The 21,278-nt window shown below is 36.7% G+C and overlaps 1 gene segment (V, D, J or C); it reads right to left on the reverse strand.

The window, feature by feature from the left end:
- Positions 1-1,602: 1,602 nt before the first annotated feature.
- LOC122790892 overlaps positions 1,603-21,278 on the reverse strand; it is a 367,647-nt gene continuing 347,971 nt past the window's right edge. The window contains exon 8 of the C gene segment in view: positions 1,603-1,707.

Genomic DNA, 21,278 nt, shown 5'->3' on the forward strand with positions numbered 1-21,278 from the left:
ACTCGCTTCTCTGCTGTAGAGAGAACATATGTAGAGATGTTATGAATTAATGATTCTGGGTCCTCCCCCACATTTTCTTCAAAGTTTGTAACTGACCCATCTCTCCAGAGAGTTTGCGTTTCTGGCGCCCCCCCTGCTCATAGAGCGGGGGCGTCCTCCCCCTCTCTCTTGATGAACCGGTAGAGGAAAAGGGAGCCCATCGGTCCCAGCACTCCTCAATGCCTTAAGGGAATCAACATCTGTTAACACAGTCCCATGCCACTTGGGTCTAACGACCCTATCAGATATATTAGAATTACCAACATGGGTATCCTTATTAATGGTAACGTGAGGATACAAATTCCTAGCGGAATTTACCCCTACAGATGCAGATCTGTTAGTGTCTGTACTATTAAGTGGGACAGATAATAATAAATTATCCATTCTTTCTTGTTCCTTAGAACACCCTGAATTCTTAACCTGATCCCTTGGTACATGATTAATGTCAGGAGAGATATTAGTAATATTAGTAGCAGAAGTATGGCGAGAATTAGAAACAACAACATTAGAAGCATCACAATTACTTTTATCTCACTGATAACATTCATGTCTTTCAACTGAAATGCCTCGCACATTATCAGAAGAATTCAAATGGGTCATAGTAGTATCTCTAACGCCATTACACTGAGTAGAAAGTCCATTTGCATCATGTCCATTTACACGCTGACTATTGCGTGGCCACATGAACACATGGCCTGTCTTAAAGTCATTAATATCATGTAGCAGTTTAGATTTTTTCTGAAAAATAAGTTTTCTCTCAAGGGCAGCAACACCATCCAACATACTCTCAAATAAAGGATTCAAGACACTCACGTCATATTCAGTAAGTAAAGCCTCATGTCTCTCATACAAAGAGTTCCTTAACTTCTCCTCTTCAGGGCGAAAATATTCATTGAGTAAGCGCATGTAACTCGCACTTACTTCTAAATTAATCTTCTGCCAATGGGCAAGTAAATCGATATGTTGTTCTCCTTGGTTGGGCATATTGAGTACGCGTAAGCCCCTCAGCACAGCCTTTTTCTCTAAGCATAGTTCAAAATGTAGGCATTGTGCCTGTAGCCTCCTAAACTTGAAATAATCATGCTCCATGCTTTCCATGGTTTGCTGAAGTAATTCCAAGTTGCCAGTCTCACTAATGACGTCATCTCCAATGGTGGAAACATCTACTTACCAAAGGGCACTCCTCTCTCTCCGCAAATACAGAGAGAACCTCTCAGAAAACACCGCACCAGACTTATTGTAGGTCTCCAGTAAAATTGCCCTCATTCCGAATAGATTTAGTATTCGGATTATAATCTAACTCAATGGGGATAGATTGTTCAGAGGCCATTACTACCAGTAAAACCACCAATAAAACAACCAGAATAAAGTAAATAAGAAACACGATGGTGGAATACTGGTAGTGAGTCTACCGTTGCTGTAATAGCATAAATGAAATAAAATAAAAATAAAACCAGCAATGGACAAGACAAGCAGCCCAAAATCCCAATAATTCAAAATATCAACAGTTGAATAGCTGCAAAAATGCAATGCAAAGTCCAGTACACAAACGTGCAGGAGAAGTTGAATTTAAAACAAGTAAAATCCTTTTAATTGCAGTCGACCATAGGTGAGTGCTTTCACAAGATAGCTTCATCAGACCATCAAGCAACTACTAACAAGTGCACCCTATATATAGTAAAAGAAAAAAGAAACAACCAATAAAATAATCACATCAATTAAATCATGAAAACAGTTAAAATAACAGCAGTGAATAAACTCTAGTTAAAGTACATATCCTTAAAAGTAAAAATATGCATAATGCATACAACTTCTTGTATCATGTACAATGCCATATTAATAAAAACAATTACAATTGACATAAGTTTATATAAAATAAAAGTCTGGTCTTGCTTCAGGTTAGCGCTAGGGTTAATTATAAAAATATAATCAGATAAAATAAAGAAAAAACCCCAGCGTGAGCAGGTACTATTCCTCGTAGTAATAAAATCCAGCAAAATGAATGCCAACAATGCAGATAATGCAGATAAAAACGATGTTTAATCCAAAACCAGTTAAAAGAGAGTCAGATAAGCGCTTTTGCAGTGATGCTTCATCAGATCTATAACAACTTCATCAAATACTTCTGACAATATATATTAGATGTAATCAACAATTAACAAATTAAACAATTAATACAAAGTTCACAGAATTTTAAAGGAACATGTACCTTCACAGTAAAAACTGTGTACACTCTTGTAGTAGAAGTACATGTACACAAAACCAAAGTACAGGTGTGTGAGAGCATATAAAAAATAAACATGAGCAAATATATAAATAAAATGCTGTCAGGAACATGTGCCTTTACAATAAAAAATGTATGCTCTTGTAGTAGAAATACATGTGCACACAACCAAAGTGCAGGTGTGTGAAAGCATATAAAAATAAACATAGACAAATACATGAATAAAATGCTATCAGCTATTATTAAAAAACATTAAATGAGTATCAAATAAATAACAATAAAGATTTTAAATTATTTAATATTCCTTCTCTGCCTCAGTTTAGGTTTAATTGAGGCTCTCTCATTTAAGCCACAACCTTTGTCTGCTTTTAATAATATTATCCACTCTGTTTCTTTTCCTTCTGTGTACGTTTTTATATCCCCACCTCTAGGGTTAGGATGTATCACTTCCAGTACTTTGAACAAAAATACATGTTGTGCATTTGTCATCATAATATGCTTAGCTAGAGCATTATGTATCGTGCCCTTTTTCATGTGATAAATGTGTTCTCTCATTCGGTCCCTAAGTGGACGGTTGGTCTTGCCAACGTAGAATGAGGAGCATAACTGACAGATGGCTAAGTAAACTACATGTGGTGTCATACAATCTGCTTCGGCAGATATATGATAGTGTTTCTGTAGATCTGGATGGAAAAAGTCAGGTGTACTATCTATGTAGCAGCAGAAATTACAATGCCCACATGGTTTTGTGCAACCATCTCTCCTATTTATATGGCCATATGTGGAATAACAAAGCTTCCTTTTTAAGTTATTTTTATTCCTGTATAGGAATTTTGGTTGATCTCCAACTATTAGTTTAAGATCATCATCCACATGTAAGATTTCCCAATGTTTACTAATTATTTCTCTAAGTTCTAAATAGTCAGCGGAGAAATATGTGGAAAATTTAACATATTGTGGGCATTCAATATTCCTATCCAAGGTTGACTCTAATTCTTGTGGTCCAAAATACGGTAGTCCTTTAGTGGACCTTAATTCTGATATATCATTCAAATGTCTATTAATTTCTATATTACTGTAGCCCCTTGTTGAAAGTCTATCTTTCAAATCATTCAATTCAGTTTCAAAACCATCATCTAAAGGTTTCAACCTGGAGGCTCTGATGGCTTGGCCTCTCATAATATTCCTGAAGACATAGGGAGGATGCATGCTCGATCTAAGTAGCAAATTATTACTATAGCAGCCTTTCCGATAAACACCTGTATTAATAAGGTTGTTGTCAAGTCTTTCAATGTACATATCTAAGAACTCTATTCTATATTGTGAGCATTTCATAGTGAATTTGAGACAGGTTGCAAGATTATTCATGGTAGTATACATCAAACGGAGTTGTTCTAATGTACCTTTCCACAGAATAAATAAATCATCGACAAAGCGTCGATAAAAGATGACATGCTGTTCAAATGACTCTTCCCGGAATAGAATATGCTCTTCCCAGTAGGCCAGAAACATATTGGCGTAGCTATTGGCACATGGCGTGCCCATAGCTACGCCGTCCTTTTGTCTGTAAATATAGTCATTGAACATGAACAAATTATGTTCTAGAATTAACTCTAAAAAATGTGTTATTAAATCAATTCTTACAGGTGAATAATTACTGTGTTCCTTCAAGTACTCAGTAACATATGTCAACCCTAGACCATTTGGTATGACTGTGAATAAAGATTGTATATCAAATGTAACAAATATATAATCCATTGTAATCATTGTATCTTTAATACAGTCGTATAACTCAAGTAGAAATTGTTTAGAGTCCTTTAAGACAACAATGTTGTTATTCAAAACATGCCTAAGGTGCTTTTTGACATAAACAGACAGATGCTCTGTTACCCAACCTCGACCTGATACTATTGGTCTCATAGGAGGGTTTGCTGGATTTTTATGTATTTTTGGGAGGCCATGTATAATTGGTATAGTTGGAGATGGAATGATAAGATATCCGTACAGGTCTTTATCTATTAATTGGCCCATAAACACATCATGGATCGTATCTTGTACATATCTAATAGTGTGCTCTATATTCTGCGATGTAGTTCTTTCATAAAAATCATCACTCAGCATAGACATCATCCGTTCAGTATAATCGGACACATCCATCACAACTATCTTGCCACCCTTGTCGGCAGGTCTAACAATAATGTTTGAATCATTTTGTAACTTCTTAAGACTTGCTCTTTCTCTATATGTAAGATTATCTCTCTTATGATATGATTTGTTGATTGTTCTATTCCCATAATAGCTATGTAACTCTTCCTCGGTGAGTTTCAGGTATGCTTCAACTAGGGGATGATTTGTGGGTATGAATTCACTTAAGTTTCTAAATTTGAACTCAGTGTTCCTCTGGGTAGAGTCTTTATACATGAATTTCAACATTACATTTCTACAAAATAACTTGAGGTCCATAACAGTGTCTGTCAACTGACTCTGACATCTGGGGATGAAATTTAATCCTTTATTTAATAATAAAACTTCATCTTTAGTTAATGTAGTATTTGAAATGTTATGGACTAACATTTGCCTGTCCACATTTTCCTCAGTGTCTTCTGGGAAGAAGCATTTATATCATATTCGGAAGGGCTCAGCATTTAATGCCCTATCTAAGCATGTCATCAATACTGACACCTTACACACATTTAATCTTAGGGCTATAGAAACCATTCAACCCAATATTAGGAGTGGTGATCTACCCACACATACTGAGTATAGGGAAGCTTGCTGGATCATTAGATTACATGCTGATAGAGGCAGTGGTTTAAATGAGGGGGTGTCAATAAAACCTACCCTAAAGAAAAGGAGACTTCAAAAATAAGTCTGTTTAGGGTTATATAAACTTATGTCAATTGTAATTGTTTTTATTAATATGGCATTTTACATGATACAATAAGCTGTATGCATTATGCATATTTTTACTTTTAAGGATATGCACTTTAACTAGAGTTTATTCACTGCTGTTATTTTAACTGTTTTCATGATTTAATTGATGTGATTATTTTATTGGTTGTTTCTTTTTTCTTTTACTATATATAGGGTGCACTTCTTAGTAGTTGCTTGATGGTCTGATGAAGCTATGTTGTGAAAGCACTCACCTATGGTCGACTACAATTAAAAGGATTTTACTTGTTTTAAATTCAACTTCTCCTGCGCATTTATATACTGGACTTTGCATTGTGTTTTTGCAGCTATTCAACTGTTGATATTTTGAATTATTGGGATTTTGGGCCGCTTGTCTTGTCCGTTGCTGGTTTTATTTTTATCTTATTTCATTTATGCTATTACAGCAATGGTAGACTCACTACCGGTATTCCAACATCGTGTTTCTTATTTACTTTATTTTAATACGATACATAACTAGAAACACATTTTAACACTTTCCACAGTGAACACTTACTTGCATGAGACCTTAGTATTGCACAGGTACTTGGTTAAGACATTGCACTGATCCTTGCGCAGAGAGAGACATTTAAGTATTGCACTGTGAACATTAGAGTAAACTGCCCTATGCACCTTAGACTATTGCACTATGGTTAATTTATGAATTCGCAACATGTATGGCACTGAAAGAAAGTATATTTTGCTGCACTGCTACTGATCTAGATGGCCTATAAGTTAACAGTCATGATGAATATTGCACTAAGTATGAGACAACACTGGTAAGCAGGACAAGCTAGACAAGCTACTACAGTTTCTACTGACCCAGACAGCCATTGTAGAGTCTAGTTGTTACTAGAGTTCAGCAGCCTAATGACATTAGGGAAGAAGCTGTTTCTGAATCTTGTATTTCTGCAACGTATGCTTTGGAAGTGTTTTCCAGATGATAGATGCAGGAACAGTCTATAAGCAGGATGACTGCAGTCTTTAATTATTCCTCTGGCCTTGGCGAGACATCTGGATACTACAAGTCATGGATAGATGATAAGGTGGTCTTGATGATCCTCATGGCTGTCTTTACCACTCTCTGGAGGGATTTGCACTCAGGTAGATCAGCTTCCATGCCATACTATGAGGTTGTTCTTCATGATGCTTTCTATTGTACTTCTGTACAAGGTAGTGAGAACTGCCAATGGGAGATTCACTCTCCTCAGCCTTCTCAAAAAGTTCAATCTTTGGTGCACTTTCTTGACTATGGCATTTGTATTTGTGTACCAAGACAAGTCCTCATCGATGTGCACTCCCAGAAACTTTGTACTTCTCACTCTTTCTTCTGTTTCCCCATTGATGGTGAGGGGAGAATGTTCCTTGAGATTTTTCCTGTAGTCCACAATTATCACTTTTGTCTTGTTAACGTTTAGTGCTAAGTTGTTATTTCCACACCAGGTCATCAGTTGTTCCATCTCATATCTCTATGCTGTTTCATCATTACTAATGAGGCCCACCACTGTTGTGTCATCAGCAAACTTGATGATGTGGTTTGTATTGTACCTGGCTGTACAATCATGTCTTAACAGGGTGAACAACAAGGGACTTAGTACACATCCTTGTGGAACTCCAATGTTAAGATTGATGCTATCTGAGGAGTTATTTCTTATGCACACTTTCTGAGGTCAGTTTGTGAGAAAGTCAAGAATCAAGTTACAAAGTGGAGTGTTGATGTCTAGTTGGAGTAGCTTCATTACCAGAAGGAGAGGGATGACCATGTTATAATTAGGTTCGATAATGATAAATAGATATTTAATATGTGTGCTCTCCCAGTTTATGTCCATTTTTTACCTAAGTTTCATAGTAACATTTTTATTCACTTGGAGTGCCTGAGTTTTATTGTGATTGAATTTTAGACCAGAGATGTTTGCAAAGAAGTCTAGATTATGTAATTGGCAATCTATTGAATTTTCAATATCATTAGACGTTATTAGTAGGTCATCAGCAAACAGTTGTACCCTAGGGGATCATTTGTCTGACACTTTATATCCTTTAATGCTGTCATTATTTCTAACATAATTTGCAAGAGGCTCAATAGCCAGGGCAAAGAGTAATGGAGAGAGGGGGCACCCCTGTTTAGTACCTCTTAATATTTTGAATGGGCTAGATAGATAAGATCTAAACTCTACATAGGCTATGGACTTTCATGACTTTTTTTAATTAATACTATAAAGTTTGGGGAGAAATTGTATTTTTGTTGAGCTTTAAACAGATATGGTCAACTTAAGGAGTCAAAAGATTTATCTATATCAAGGCTTAAAATAGAAAGCTCATTTTTTCCCATTTGATAAGTCTATTAAGGATGATAATCTATTTACATTGCCTTGTGCCCTTCTGTTTTTAATAAACCCAGTTTGGTCTTCATGAATTAATGTTGAAAGAATATTATTTAATCTGTCTGCTAAGACAGACATGAATATCTTGTAATCGATGTTAAGCAAAGAAATTGGGCTGTATGATATGCAAAGGTTGGGCTCTTTATTTGGTTTTAAGATGGGAGAGATGATAGAATATTTCCATGAGGGAGGGATGTTTGCTGTAGTTTTAACTTCTTCGAATGCACTGAGCAAGATTTTCAAGACGTTATCAAGTAAGTGTTTGTAAAATTTCAGAACTAGACCACCAAGCCCTGGTGCTTTTTTGTCTTAAGATTTTTTATTTGCTCTTTAATTCTTTAAAGGAAAAGGGTTTATCTATGTTTATTGTATTTGGATAGCTTCTTTTGAATAATATTAGCAAGAAAATTGTATATACTTTTGTTATGACTTGTAGATGAGTTATTATTATTAATATTCTTGTAATGTTTTTTAAAACATAAGATATTTTTAGATATGTAACTTTGATAGTCTGATTATTTCTAGTGCATATTATTTCTTTTACATGACTTTTTCATTTAAATGTTTAGATTTAATTGCAATCCTGTGTATACTCTTGGGATTAATTGATTTTTTTCCAACTTTATTGATATTTTATGCTGCATAATATCCTGATATTCCTTGTTCAGTTTACATATGTCAGCTAATGCAGATTTCTCATTTGCTGTAAGTTTTAATTTTAGTTCATCAATTTCTTTTTGTACGTCTACCAGTTTTTTATCCTGCTCTTTCCTTTTATCAATATACCAACTTTTGACTTTATCATGTAAGACTACCTTTAAAGTGTCCCATAAGATAATATCTGAAACCTCTCCATTATTATTAACATCTAGGTAAAGCTTTATTTCATCTAGAAACCATTCTTTAAATCCTTGTACTGCTACTAGATAAGCAGGTAGTCTTTGGCAGAAGTTTAAAGGGTCAGTATTAAGTGTTACATCGAAGGTGATAGCATTGTGGTCAGACATAGGGTATGATGTCAGCACTACAGTATCAATTTTGGCCAGTAAAGAACTGGTTACAAAGACTTTGTCTATGTTGGTCTGCATGCCAAATCTGTAAGAGCAGTGAGACTATTTCAGGGAGGATAATATTTTTGTACCATCAATGTCAATTATGTTTTGTCTTTTATATAGTACTTCAAATGTTTGGCAACAGGGGACATCTTGAAGGGCTTAGAGCTTGTAGTATCAGTGGAGGACAAGATACAATTAAAATCACATGCTAATAGTAACTCACATTTAGACTTTAATATTATGATGTCTAAATGTTTTATTTTTTCACAGTATTAGTCCCAATACTCAGTATCCAGTAGGTGTTTGCAAAAGTGTACATCTTTTTATCTAATTTTAGTATGACTAAAGCAAGGATACTATCATTGCTTGAGTATGAATCAACTATTTCAGGAATTCTTACTGATTTTTCTGTGTAAAATTAGGACACCTCCTCTCTCGTGGTTGTAGTTTGAACTTAGCAAAATCTTATAATCCTTAAAGGTTAATTTGTTTAGATCGTCTGTTACTAAGTGAGATTCCTGAATGAATGACTGAATGAATGTATGCAAAATCTGCTTTATGTAGCATTAAATATTTATTGAAGCTACTCATTTTCATGGGGCTGTTCAACCCATTGACATGAATAGATATAATGTTAAATATTATAATTTGATGAAGACTATTATTATAAGTAAAACTGAAAAATGCTTTCCTTGATTTATTATGACAAATACATTTTTTAAAACTGTTATGATCAATTTAAAAACTCTATATTTGAAAACAATAAACATGTATATTTTAACAACCTTTTGCATGGATAAACTAAATCCAGGCTTACTATATCTCTCATAGAAACCATAAACTAACCCTCTCTTGACATCTAGTGGGAATTCCTAGCTACTGCAGGTTAACAGCAAGCAGAAGGGAAACTGCATGTACATTAAAAACATACAAAATGAAAATTTTGATTTAATATACTGTGTATGCATGAACTAAAAGCATAAATCTGTATACAATTCTTATTGTTTTTATCTAAACAGACTAACTAAGATAATTTGATTAATCCTAAAAATTATTTGTTACTATGAGTTAATACAGGACTATAATGTCATTAAAGCAGACAGGAAAAAAAGATGCATCTAAAACTGTCACTGTCAGTAACATATTTGTAATTCTTATTTAATTATAAATGTAATTCAGACTAAATAAATCACTATTTACAGTAAAACATATGCTTATAAAACTTTTTAGATAAAATAATTGCTAAATGAATGAAAACATTGTTCATAAGATCATTCTTGAATGTGATTGGCTGTCAGTGTTCAATGAAGAGAAACAAGTTCAAAGTCATGCCTACTTCGTGAAACACAGCACACATTGTTTTTCATGAGTCTGGGAGCTAACTGAAGCCTTTAGAAGCTCGAGCTTGTCACAAAAGTTGTCAAAATTCCATCAAAAAGTAAATAGGCAGGAATTTTCTAGTGAAGTGAAGCTTTTAAGCATAACTTGTAAAATGATGAATATTTAAAATAAAGGCTCCAAATCAGCAACCATACACAGCTATAAGATATGTTAGCTAAATGGAGCACATTACAGAAGTTCAGTTAAGTAGTAAATGCATATACAATAAGATGTCACCACTTTCTTTTTAGATACGTAAAAGTAACACAGTAAGCATTTCTCTCTCCTGCAGTGATTAAATACTATGACACTAGGACTAAAACCAATAGGGAAAATACATACATGAAGAAATAAGTATAGGATATAAAATAAATATATATATATAAATATATGAAATGAGTGAGTGACTTTATATCATTTAACTAGTGCTATACCACTTATATAAACAGATAAAAGTACAAAACAGTAGTTTGCAGTTGGATAAGATTTTGATTTACTTGAATTGTGAGTACTATATATTATTTATAAAGTTAGCATTGCTGTGGAAAAGGTAATAGGAGAGAAAAAAAAAGCTATATTACCTTCTGTGTATAATTCCACATTATTTAGAAGGGAGAAAATAAAAAACCTGCAGGAAATGTGAAGTTATGTATAATCATTTGTCTCTGGGTTTCTTTTTTTCTTTAATAGTCCACTCATTTTTTGAAGCTTGCCTTTTCTAAGTTCATTGAAGAATCCATGGGTTCAAGTTGACTTGCAAGGTTTTTTTTTGTAAAAATGTGGATGCTTCTTTGAGAGAGTCAAACACTTTATTTCTTTTTGGCAGACATAGCCTTATTCTTAATGGGTATATAAGTTGTGCTTTGATTCATTCCTTTTTTAATGATTAGAGGGACACATGCTCTTCTTTTGGACATTACAACTGGTGACCAAACTATCAGGTTTGACAATGACTTTTCACCTATTTATTATTTAATTTTCATGACTTATTCAGGAGGCTGATCACGTGACCTTTTTCATTCACTACTTTGGAAGATAATCCAGTAAACAAAACCGATGCAATTATGCTAGTAGAGACAACAGAGCCAGGTAATGAACTGCAAAAGACTAGTTAGCTATGTGGACAGAAACACAGACAGTACAGAAGGATTCATAACAGTTATCTACTGTATAGGAGAGGCAATAATCAAACTCAAACATTAAAATATCAGGATGGCATACCCACATGAAAGCAAACTTTGCAAGGTGAACTTGGTTATGGGCAGCATCCGAAACACTTGAGTTGGGAGAGTATAATGCTATGTTTGAAGGACACTGAGATATTATTGCTTTTATTTCTGATTATAACACCAGAGTAAAAGATGGGCTAAAAACTAATTTCCTCACATTAGTAAAAATATCTTAAACAGGATGATATTTCATATTTAACAATGCATGTTTTGTCGGACAGTTAGTGATGGGGATTAAAACTGTGAACTGCTAGTATGCTACTTCCTGTGGTACAGGGTTTGATTCTGTCAGCCTTCATTTGCCTACTATGTGACATTGAGCAGGACACTTAACTAGACAGTGAGTTGGGGTAACTGGGAATTTGGACTAGGCTCATTAATGGTCTCCTGGACTGTATGTTTGTGAACTAAAGCTTAAATTTTTCAGGGAAGTGGCTCAGTTAATGTAAAGCTGCAATAAGGAAAAAAAAAACAGAATAGTGATGCAGTTGTCTTGGGGTTGTTGTGTAGAATGGAGCTAAGCCTATCCCCAGTAAATAAAACAGTCCTTGTAGTACTATCATACATAACAAATGTGACAGCAGATTCAATAAACCATACACTGTCTGCTAAGACTGTGTATGCATTGTGCAGTGACACGCACATGGTAGCCCACTGTTTTGTATTCAGTAAGTGGCTCTCCATGGTGTGTAGAGAAGCACAATCATGGTAAACAACCTGGTTGTAAACACTAGTTATAGGATAAGCAGCTGAACTGAATGCTAATCAACCAATCCAAGACAGAGGAGCTATTCCACAAGCTATAAAGCAACTATGTAGACTCAGTATCAGTTTTCCCTGTGAAATCCAAAACCTATTGGAATACAGCCACAGAAGTGAATCTACACAGAAAGAATGTTAGGGGCTGATGTTGCTTTAATTAATGTGCACGGGTAAAAAGCAGAAGTCTATGCTGCTGCTGCTGCTACCAATAGAACACGGCCAAGAAGGAGAAGAGTATTCAGATCCCGGTTAACTTATCACAATCTGAATGAGGTTGAAATTGTAGAGCACTATAGGGTAGATAGAAACACACTACAAAGATCTCTGCAACCTCTGTCATCCTCAACACAGACCCAGTGGAAACCAAGGGGAACCAATAAAGTGGAGACAAAGGTATGTGTAGCACTTAGAATTTTAGCTACAGGAATCTTTCAGAGACCAACAGGAGACATGCTGGGGTGTCATAGGCATCAGCATCCAGGATCCTCCATCAGTTTCTGAATGCTGTGCTTCAACATGCCAGTGACCACATATATTTCCCCCATTCTCCTGAAGACAGGGCCACAAATATGCAAGAGTTCTACCCTGCAGCACACTACCCTGACGTACTGGTACACATACAGAAATAAAAGCACCACCCAGGGAACAGGGAAGGGTCTACATAAATAGAAAGGGTTTCCACTCCATTAATTGCCAAGTCATCTGTAATGCTAAGGGAATCATCATGAATGTGTGTGCTGGCAACCCAGGCAGTTACAGTGGCTCACATATCTGGCACACTCTCCAAGATGTTCATTGGGGATGATATCTCACCGTGTCATTTAATGGGAGATGCAGGTTATGCACTGGAACTGTGGCTGATGATGCCCATCAGAAATGTAGACGCACCTGCTGAAGAACACCATAATGAGGCACATGCTCAAACCAAAAAAAGTAATAGAGCATGTGTTTGGGCTGCTGAAGCCATGGTTCCAGTTCCTAGATACATCTGGGGGAGCCCTGCAGTACATTCTGCATACATGTACAGAAATCTTTGCTGTCTGTGCCATGCTTCACAACATCATCCCTGAGAAAATAGCTTCAACAGGATCAAGGCACACATCCCACCATGAATGGAATGGCACTACAACCACAAGCAGGTGAGGAATCAAAGGGGGATCCAGCAGCTGCTGTGGGTGTAGACAGATGTAGGTGTGCTCAATATGTCCATGCATTAACTAAAAGGAAACACATAGGACACTCACCCACTACCTAAGGGGCTAAAACCTTAATCCTACACTCATACATAGAGTAACATTGATGCCAAACAACACTTACAACCTTTACCTACTAATGTAATTGCTGTGCACTCCTAGCATCAGGCAGACTCAGTCCTGGACTAAAACTGTAGCAACTGCTGGATTTACAAAGTAAGTGTGGAACCTGGAGTGTTAAAACAGATTTGTGTAATAATATAAATGAATGGTGTATCATTGCATGTTGTTACTTGTAATGTAAGTAAAAAGTGGGTGAATTGTACAGTAATGACTAGCATGAGACAACAGAGACTTGTGTGAATACATGTCCTCCATCAAGTGACAGGCCTCAGGCATCAAAGATTCACACAGTCATACCTCTCAAGAGTACTGATGGTCACTGAATATCCTCAGTTTGGCCTCATACTTTTGTACTGGAAAATAATTAAAGAGAAACATTAGAATGTAATGAGACACATTTCAGTTTCAGATTTCACAGCAAAAAAACTGTTTTGACTCTATCAACTGTCTAACTTTCTAAGACCAAAATATGTCAGAAGTACAATTAGCAAAACATCACCACAAATACAGATATACTAAGCACTAAATCAGCTATGCACTCTGGGCATCAGACACAAAGCTTATACATATATATATATATATATATATATATATATATATATATATATATATATATAGCCCTGAATCCAGAAGATAGAAAACAAGGTTATGGCACAGTTATCATCACTTACACAGGGTGTTATGCATGTGTGTGTGTGTGGGGGGTAGGCAGGAAGCCTAGGCTAACACAAAAGATAAGTGAGTGCATCTGAGTAAAAAAGAGAAGCAGGTAGAAATTTGGAAAAAGTAACAAATGCCCATTGAGACAGAAAGAGCTTTAAGCTCAATGACTGAACCGTGTAACTGTTGTGTTTGTGTCTGTATAGGTCCTCCAGGTGAAATTAGTGTGTGAGTGTCTGTAAGAACACAGCCAAGCTCTGTGCTAACCCTATGTCTTGGTTTGTCGGACAAGTGTGAGCCATACATTGTAGAAGTTGCAGTTTATCATTGTCATAACTGACCACGAAAACTTGCTCTGCCAGGAGTTGCACTGGCACATCCACGACCATGGTCAGATGCACTGCTGCTACCTGAACATAAATGATGTCTGCTGGACTAGCTCACCTCATGAGGACTCCCAGGACCATGACCCCATGGCCTGCCATATCTGGATGTGGACACCTCAACCACTGATGGAGGAGTGGAAATAATGATATTATGGAAGTGTGATTGGGCACAGCCACATTGGCTAATATCAGATGATGTGGATGACCTATACCTATGTGGACACCATCCCCCTCCCAGTAGATTTTCCATCACAGGCACTGCCTGTTCCAATGTGTCATTCATCCATTTCAATGAAACAGCAACATGAGGGAGGCAGTCATGCATGTTAGCCTGTGCCACATCTACAACCCTCAGCATTTCTCTGGATGACCTATTGGAACATGCCTGTGCCTCCATGATGGCCCTAAACATATGTCAAGTGGCACGGGAAGATACACACAGATCAGCTGGAGGATGGACAGCAAGCCTCCTCTGAGCACCCCTAACAACCATCCTATGTTGCACCTCACCCACACTTTCCGACAGCCAGAGTCAACAGGAACTGAAGCCACAGTAGCCACACTACCCTGATTGAGTTTCTCATCCTCCACCTGTTCAATATCTGAGGGCTCACTTGAATGGGTTGGCATAGATCTACTGGCTGTGTCTGACAGAATTACAGGGGATGGCTGAATGTCAATGTCAGTGTCAGATTCAACCTCTGCACCCTGACTGTGATTCTGTTTGCCCACCATCATCATCATCAGAGTGTGCTGATACTCTGACATCAGGTTAGGAGTCCCACATTTCCACTGTCAAGATCACCTGTGATAATAAGCAACAAACAGAGGAAAAAAAATACATACACTACTATAGTCCAATATATGCTAACAAACTAATAGTGGGGCCACTATTACAGGTAGTACAGCAATACACGTAGCAGCTCTAATACCCATATCACAAACTAAATATTTCTTTGAACTGCTCATCAGTGCTGACATAAAAATGTTTGGCTTACCATATGCAGATGATTGTAGGCTACCTATGGTGGATGATCCTGGAAGAAGTTAAGCAAAAGGTAAAGACACCATCATCACAATGAACAGTAACACAAGGGGTTAAAACTTTTTGCCCTTTATATGTCTGTTGATACATTTAACAAGAACTTGTATGATGCTTCTACCCCAACTCCATGTATAATCAACCAGAATGTGTTAACTGTATCAATCTGCAACTACCCCCCCAAAAAAAGAAATTTAATGCTAAACAGCACTTAAGTATTGTTGTCAATATTTTAATATACAAGAAGTATTTAGCAATTGAAATAGGTAAACTTACCTAGAAGCTCCTTCTGGGACATACTTGTCCTAATTGAAACAGCAGCATCAACATCAAGGACATGGTGTTATGCATTTTCCAGTGAGCTGTGTGGATCCCTGACAATGGAAAGGAACTCCTCATTTAGTGCCAGTGACGGTTTTGTAGCAGCCCCTCCCCCCCACAGTAACCCTCCATTCACAGGTCACTGCAGCTGCTCTCCTCCGGATCAATAAAACCATATCAGTGGCCTTTGGCATGCCTGATAATATGCCCTGCACTGGCCATCTACTGCATTTACATCAGCCATTATCTGCTGCCAAATTTGCATTCTGCCAGACATATCCCATGTCCCCTCTCAAGCAGAAAGGCACCATATTGTCTAAATGCTTCCACAATTACTTCATTCTTATGGTCACTGAAGGGGAGTTTGTGGGGAGTGGGATACCTGAGAGACATAGTCGTATGTGAGATAAAAAACAAAAGAAGGATAATACACATAAATATCACATAAGTAAAAATCCTGCTTCAATATAACACACAAAATGTAGTATTTCACTATTATCCACTGGAGAAACATAAAATAGTCAAGATATTCAAATATATAAAAAGGAATTGTGTGGTTGTAACATATTACAATCACACACAAAGCAAGATTGGATCCAAAACAAGGAGAGAGTAACAATAGCAAATTTTGTTTGTGGCAACACAGAAATGCAACATGGCTCTCCCACCCTGAAACCAACAGGCAAATGACATATTATGCTAACAAATCATCAGTAAAATGCTAGAAGTGCTATCAAATAAACTGCCCCTGAAACATGTGTACACATTTACAACAGAACATTTTATGCAACTGCCAGTCATGTCTACCTGTGGCCAGCACTTCCCAAGAGGTGTGTATGGACCATCCTTGAAGGCTAACAACTTATGTCATTAACAATATAGGACATTTACATTTCATGGAAATGACAACAGAAGAGTGCAAACAGAAAAATTTAACATTAGCACTTGTGATGGCAGTTAATAAGGATGTGCATCTGAGAAAGTAAAATATCCTGAAAAACATACCTATGCCATCAGTACACTTCTAAGAAATGCATGCAGATAAAAGTAGCATTTGCTAATGCGTATATATATATATATATATATATATATATATATATATATATATATATATGTATATATAAACAGATTTTTTCAAGAAGATATTTCAACATACCCAGTATATAACTAAAAAATGCAATCTTATCTTAAAAAGATCAGTAGTTTTCTGTGCAGATAAATCTCAAAGTAATTTATTATTCTGTGTTATCCACATAAGCAAGTCTTCTCACCTTCTGATTCCCTAGATACACGGTTCCCTTTTTCTAGACTAGATTCAGGGCTGTGAACATGGTTAAGATGCAAATGAAGCATGAACTCATTAGAATTGCTGAATTCCAAATACCTGGTTTTGTGTATCATTTGTTGACATAGTGCAATCACTCCCTCAGTGTTTGTTGCTAATGGATTACAACTGTAAATGATTGCTGCTCAGGAGAAGGAAAACACAACAACAATTGAGACTCTCTTACCTCCAGTGGGTGTGTTAGCCAGGTTATACTTACAAAGTGTAGAAGTAATTGTATTAAGGTTTTAAATGTAAGCAGCACACATTTCACATTTTATGTTCAGTAACATCCAACCTCCCTTTCGTTTCTTCACAACTTTATATTATTGACATTTAATATCCAAACACATTTTAAGGACAATGATACAGGATGCTTTACAGACTACATGTCTCAGATTATTGGTCAGATAAGACAAGAATGAGCAACAAACTCAGAGAGCTAAGACAGATCTGAATTTATTCAAGCACTAGTCATAAATGGTTGTGTGATCACTCGGGGCACTATATCTGAAATTAATACATGTATAAACAACTGTCATATGTTTTGTTAGTACTATGGATATTGCAGTTGGTTGTATGCACAATGATTTTGATTCTCTGCTGCAAAGCTGTTGGTGTGGCAAAGAGGGATAAAACACCCTTACTGTGTTTTGAAAGTTCGTTAGATTGACAGCTCAAATCCAGACCTGTGTAAAAATATTTCATGTGTACCAACATAAATTTTGTTGTGTTGGTTATTTAATTGATTTATTCTCTTCATTTCACCTAATTTTCTTTTTTTAATTCCAGTATTTGTGTGGTTTGTGGCTTAGTGCAAACAAGGAAAATGAAGAAACACAATGAATGTCAGGTTTAGCTGTGCTTATCTAGTTTGCACAGTACCTAGCAGTGTGCAAACCTGGAGTAGTGGCCCACACAGGAAGCAGACATAACACCTGTAGACAGAGTGTAGACATTGTAAAGGTCAAGAGTGTAGACATTGTAAACGTCAAAAGGATACATTGTTGCAGGGACATTGCATGAGAGTTAGCAAGTCTCCCCAACAGCTGCAGCCATCAAACACCTGCAGACAGGATGCAGACAGTTAACAATTTCAAAATGAGTAAATTCTATTAAGTCTGTTGGTCACTCCACAAACATGCTAAGTGGCATTGTGTTGTGGTTAACACACAGAACTTAACAATGAATACGGAATTATGCAACTGTTATATAAAACCATTTCTGTGGCAGCAGGTATAAGTGTGGAGCTGTAATACAGATGGTCCTGTGTCCTAATACATGAAGTGCAACATATTTTTACTGTTGTGACAGTCCAATTTATAGTAATGAGCAGGAAAATATACAAGTGTTATTTAAATATTCCTGTGGCAACAGGTGTAAGTGTAGGGCTTCCATACACATGGTCCTGGATTCTAATGCAGGAAATTCCAGACCTTTTTACTGATGTTCCATTTCACATTATATTAAATATCACTTATAATACTTTACACACAATTATAAACAATGGAGCTGATATGAATTATATGTATGAGGTATAAGACAACCTTAATGTGTTTTGAAGGTTCAGATGTATTACTGAGCATATACTGTCTACTATGCTTCTGTAAGTATTATTCAGCTATCTGAACTTGGATGGCCTTCACATTTAAATAAGACACATGCACAAATAAATGAATATACAAAGACCTTGTCACATCACAAATCTACATGGTTAACATCTCAAGCTGTCATATATATTTATGAATGATTCATGACTATGTCTGAGAACCCCTTCTTCTCTGTCAAATATGAAAAATCACCACTGTGGAAGAAAATGTTTTGTCTTATATATATATATATAGGTTTGAATCCCACACTGTAAAAATCAATTTTAGCAGTGTATAAGGACAAACATTTGTCAGGTCAGGACATTCATGTCCCAGTACATGTCAGCAAAGTTAAATCACATGACAGTTGCAATAGCAAACAGCCCCTCAAACTAATGTCAAACATCAGAGTAACCTTCCAGTTTCAAAAATTGCTTTTCTCCCTGCTTGTCACTGTTGCTCTTTGCTTAACATCATGCAAATGCAGTTATCATCATTTCTTGGGTTTGCGTACTACCAGTAAATGTGATAACAGGAATTGGTGGGAAATCATTATTTGCTATTGCTATTACTTTGGGATTAGACATGTCTGTTGTTAGAGGGGAAGGTGCCCAAATTTAGGCCACTGATTTGGAGTGTTCAGCAGTCCAGAATATTTAGGACTCCTGGTAAAGCCTCACAGGGAAAGGCTTATGCCTGGGGACTATTCCGGCTCCCATTACAAGTCTGAGGCTTGGAATAGTCTGGCCAAGGCTGTATCAGTGCTACTGGCATCCCACACACTGAAGAACAGTGCAGACACTACTTCAATTACCAAAAAAGGTGTAAGAGGGATACACTCAACCAGTGGTTGGATGAGTTTCAAACTAGCAGCATCTACAGTTGTGTAAGTATGCGAAGAAAGAGAATTTATAATACATAGAAAGCTAAACATAGGCAAACCTGGTATGCATAATGCTATTCCATTCTTTTCATTTCATTTCACAGCTAATTTTGAAATTGTGGAGAATAGGCAGGGTCATGATGATCATCTGGAGACACTGAAGGAAGCATGTGGTAGGTATGCATGACATGAAAAATATTATTGTAGCTTTAACAGTTAAAGAAAAATGATTTTATTTTTAATACACTAGTAGCAAAGCAAGCATGCATATCCTAACTGTAAAAGCAAGTATGCATGCATAATTCTCTAGCACAAACCAACTTTAGGAGTCAAGTGTAAGACTGTAGTCACAGGTTGTGGGTTCAAATAACATGATCAACAACTATACAATACTGCAATTTTTTAATAATATTACATACATTAAAATCTATACAAGTGGCATAAATGCCCTGCTGTTAACTGTAATCTGTATAACTGGAACAAGTATATGTGCAATATATGCACATTGCAAGGATTACTTTGAGCAATCCGTAATTATAGTTTGTAGTTGTTAGGACTTATACTTAAATGTAATCTTCTTCTTTTCCTTTCAGTTGCTCCCATAAGGGGTTGCCACAGCAGATCAGTGGTCTGTAGAATGAGTGGCAGTAGAGCTTTTACAGTATACTTAAATGTAATATTTTGGATAAAATTTTTATTATTTTTATTTTACATTTGTTTACCGGGCTAGTCCAACTGGATACATGTCCATTTTCAGTGGAGGCCCGGGGAGAAAAGCTCCAGTTACACAGCATCATAGAGACATACAAAAACATTCAATAACATTTTGATTTTACATTTATAGAATAGACATTTTAAAACAAAATAGTTGTATAATTGTGATAATACATTGCACACCACATACTATGGTATTAATTGTATCTATTTTTGTCTCACCCCAACCCTTATCTCTTTTTCTGTTTTCTATTATATGTTTTCAAAATGTCTCCATGTCATCCATCGGTAAAAAAACACTAAATGTTTCACAGCACAGTGAGGTAGGCCAACCCCAGTGGGTCAGCCTGCCCCACTCAAATGGCTCCAGCACCAAAGCGCTAGCACAGCTAGGACCCAACCTGACACTACTCCCTCTGCTGCCCCTGCACTACCTGTGCCCTCAGGTAGCACTACCCTGGCAGCTGGTGCTGTGGTACCCTCTCGGAGTACTGGTAGAGGTGGGGATTTCATCACCCACTAGAAGATGCCAGGGTTGGTGCATAGGGTTGTGCACAGCAGCACTGGTGTACACCTACACTGGATGGAGAGGCTGTTCTTCCTCATGGTCCATAGGAGGAGAAGATGTCAAGCACTCAAGCAGTTAGCAGAGTAAGGGGATAGTGCTGACAATCCTTTGGGTGAGGACTAGATTCTCACTGCTCCTAATTTTGATGGGCATCAGGTTGCATTGTCCTCTCCCTCTCCCCAATCATAGTATTCCCCAACATTTTGTGTCCTGCACCATCCCTGTGTCTTGTCTTATTTGTCATGTTTGCATTTGGTTCCTCACCTACCCAACTTACCTGAATCAGAAACACCAATATCCCTTACCCAGCATTCCTCTCTTACTGAAGTAAAAAAAAATGGGCACATGTCCCACAAAAAATATCATCCCATACATAGCTCTCCATTTTGCACATGTGTTCTTGACGCATTTGATTTGGTCCAGTGGTTATAAAACATGACTGCATTGTTGTCAGCCCTCTTTATGGAGGTAACA

Source organism: Protopterus annectens, chromosome 16.part0, assembly GCF_019279795.1.
Source record: "Protopterus annectens isolate FY-2018-M chromosome 16.part0, PAN1.0, whole genome shotgun sequence".
Classification (NCBI taxonomy): Eukaryota; Metazoa; Chordata; order Ceratodontiformes; family Protopteridae; genus Protopterus; species Protopterus annectens.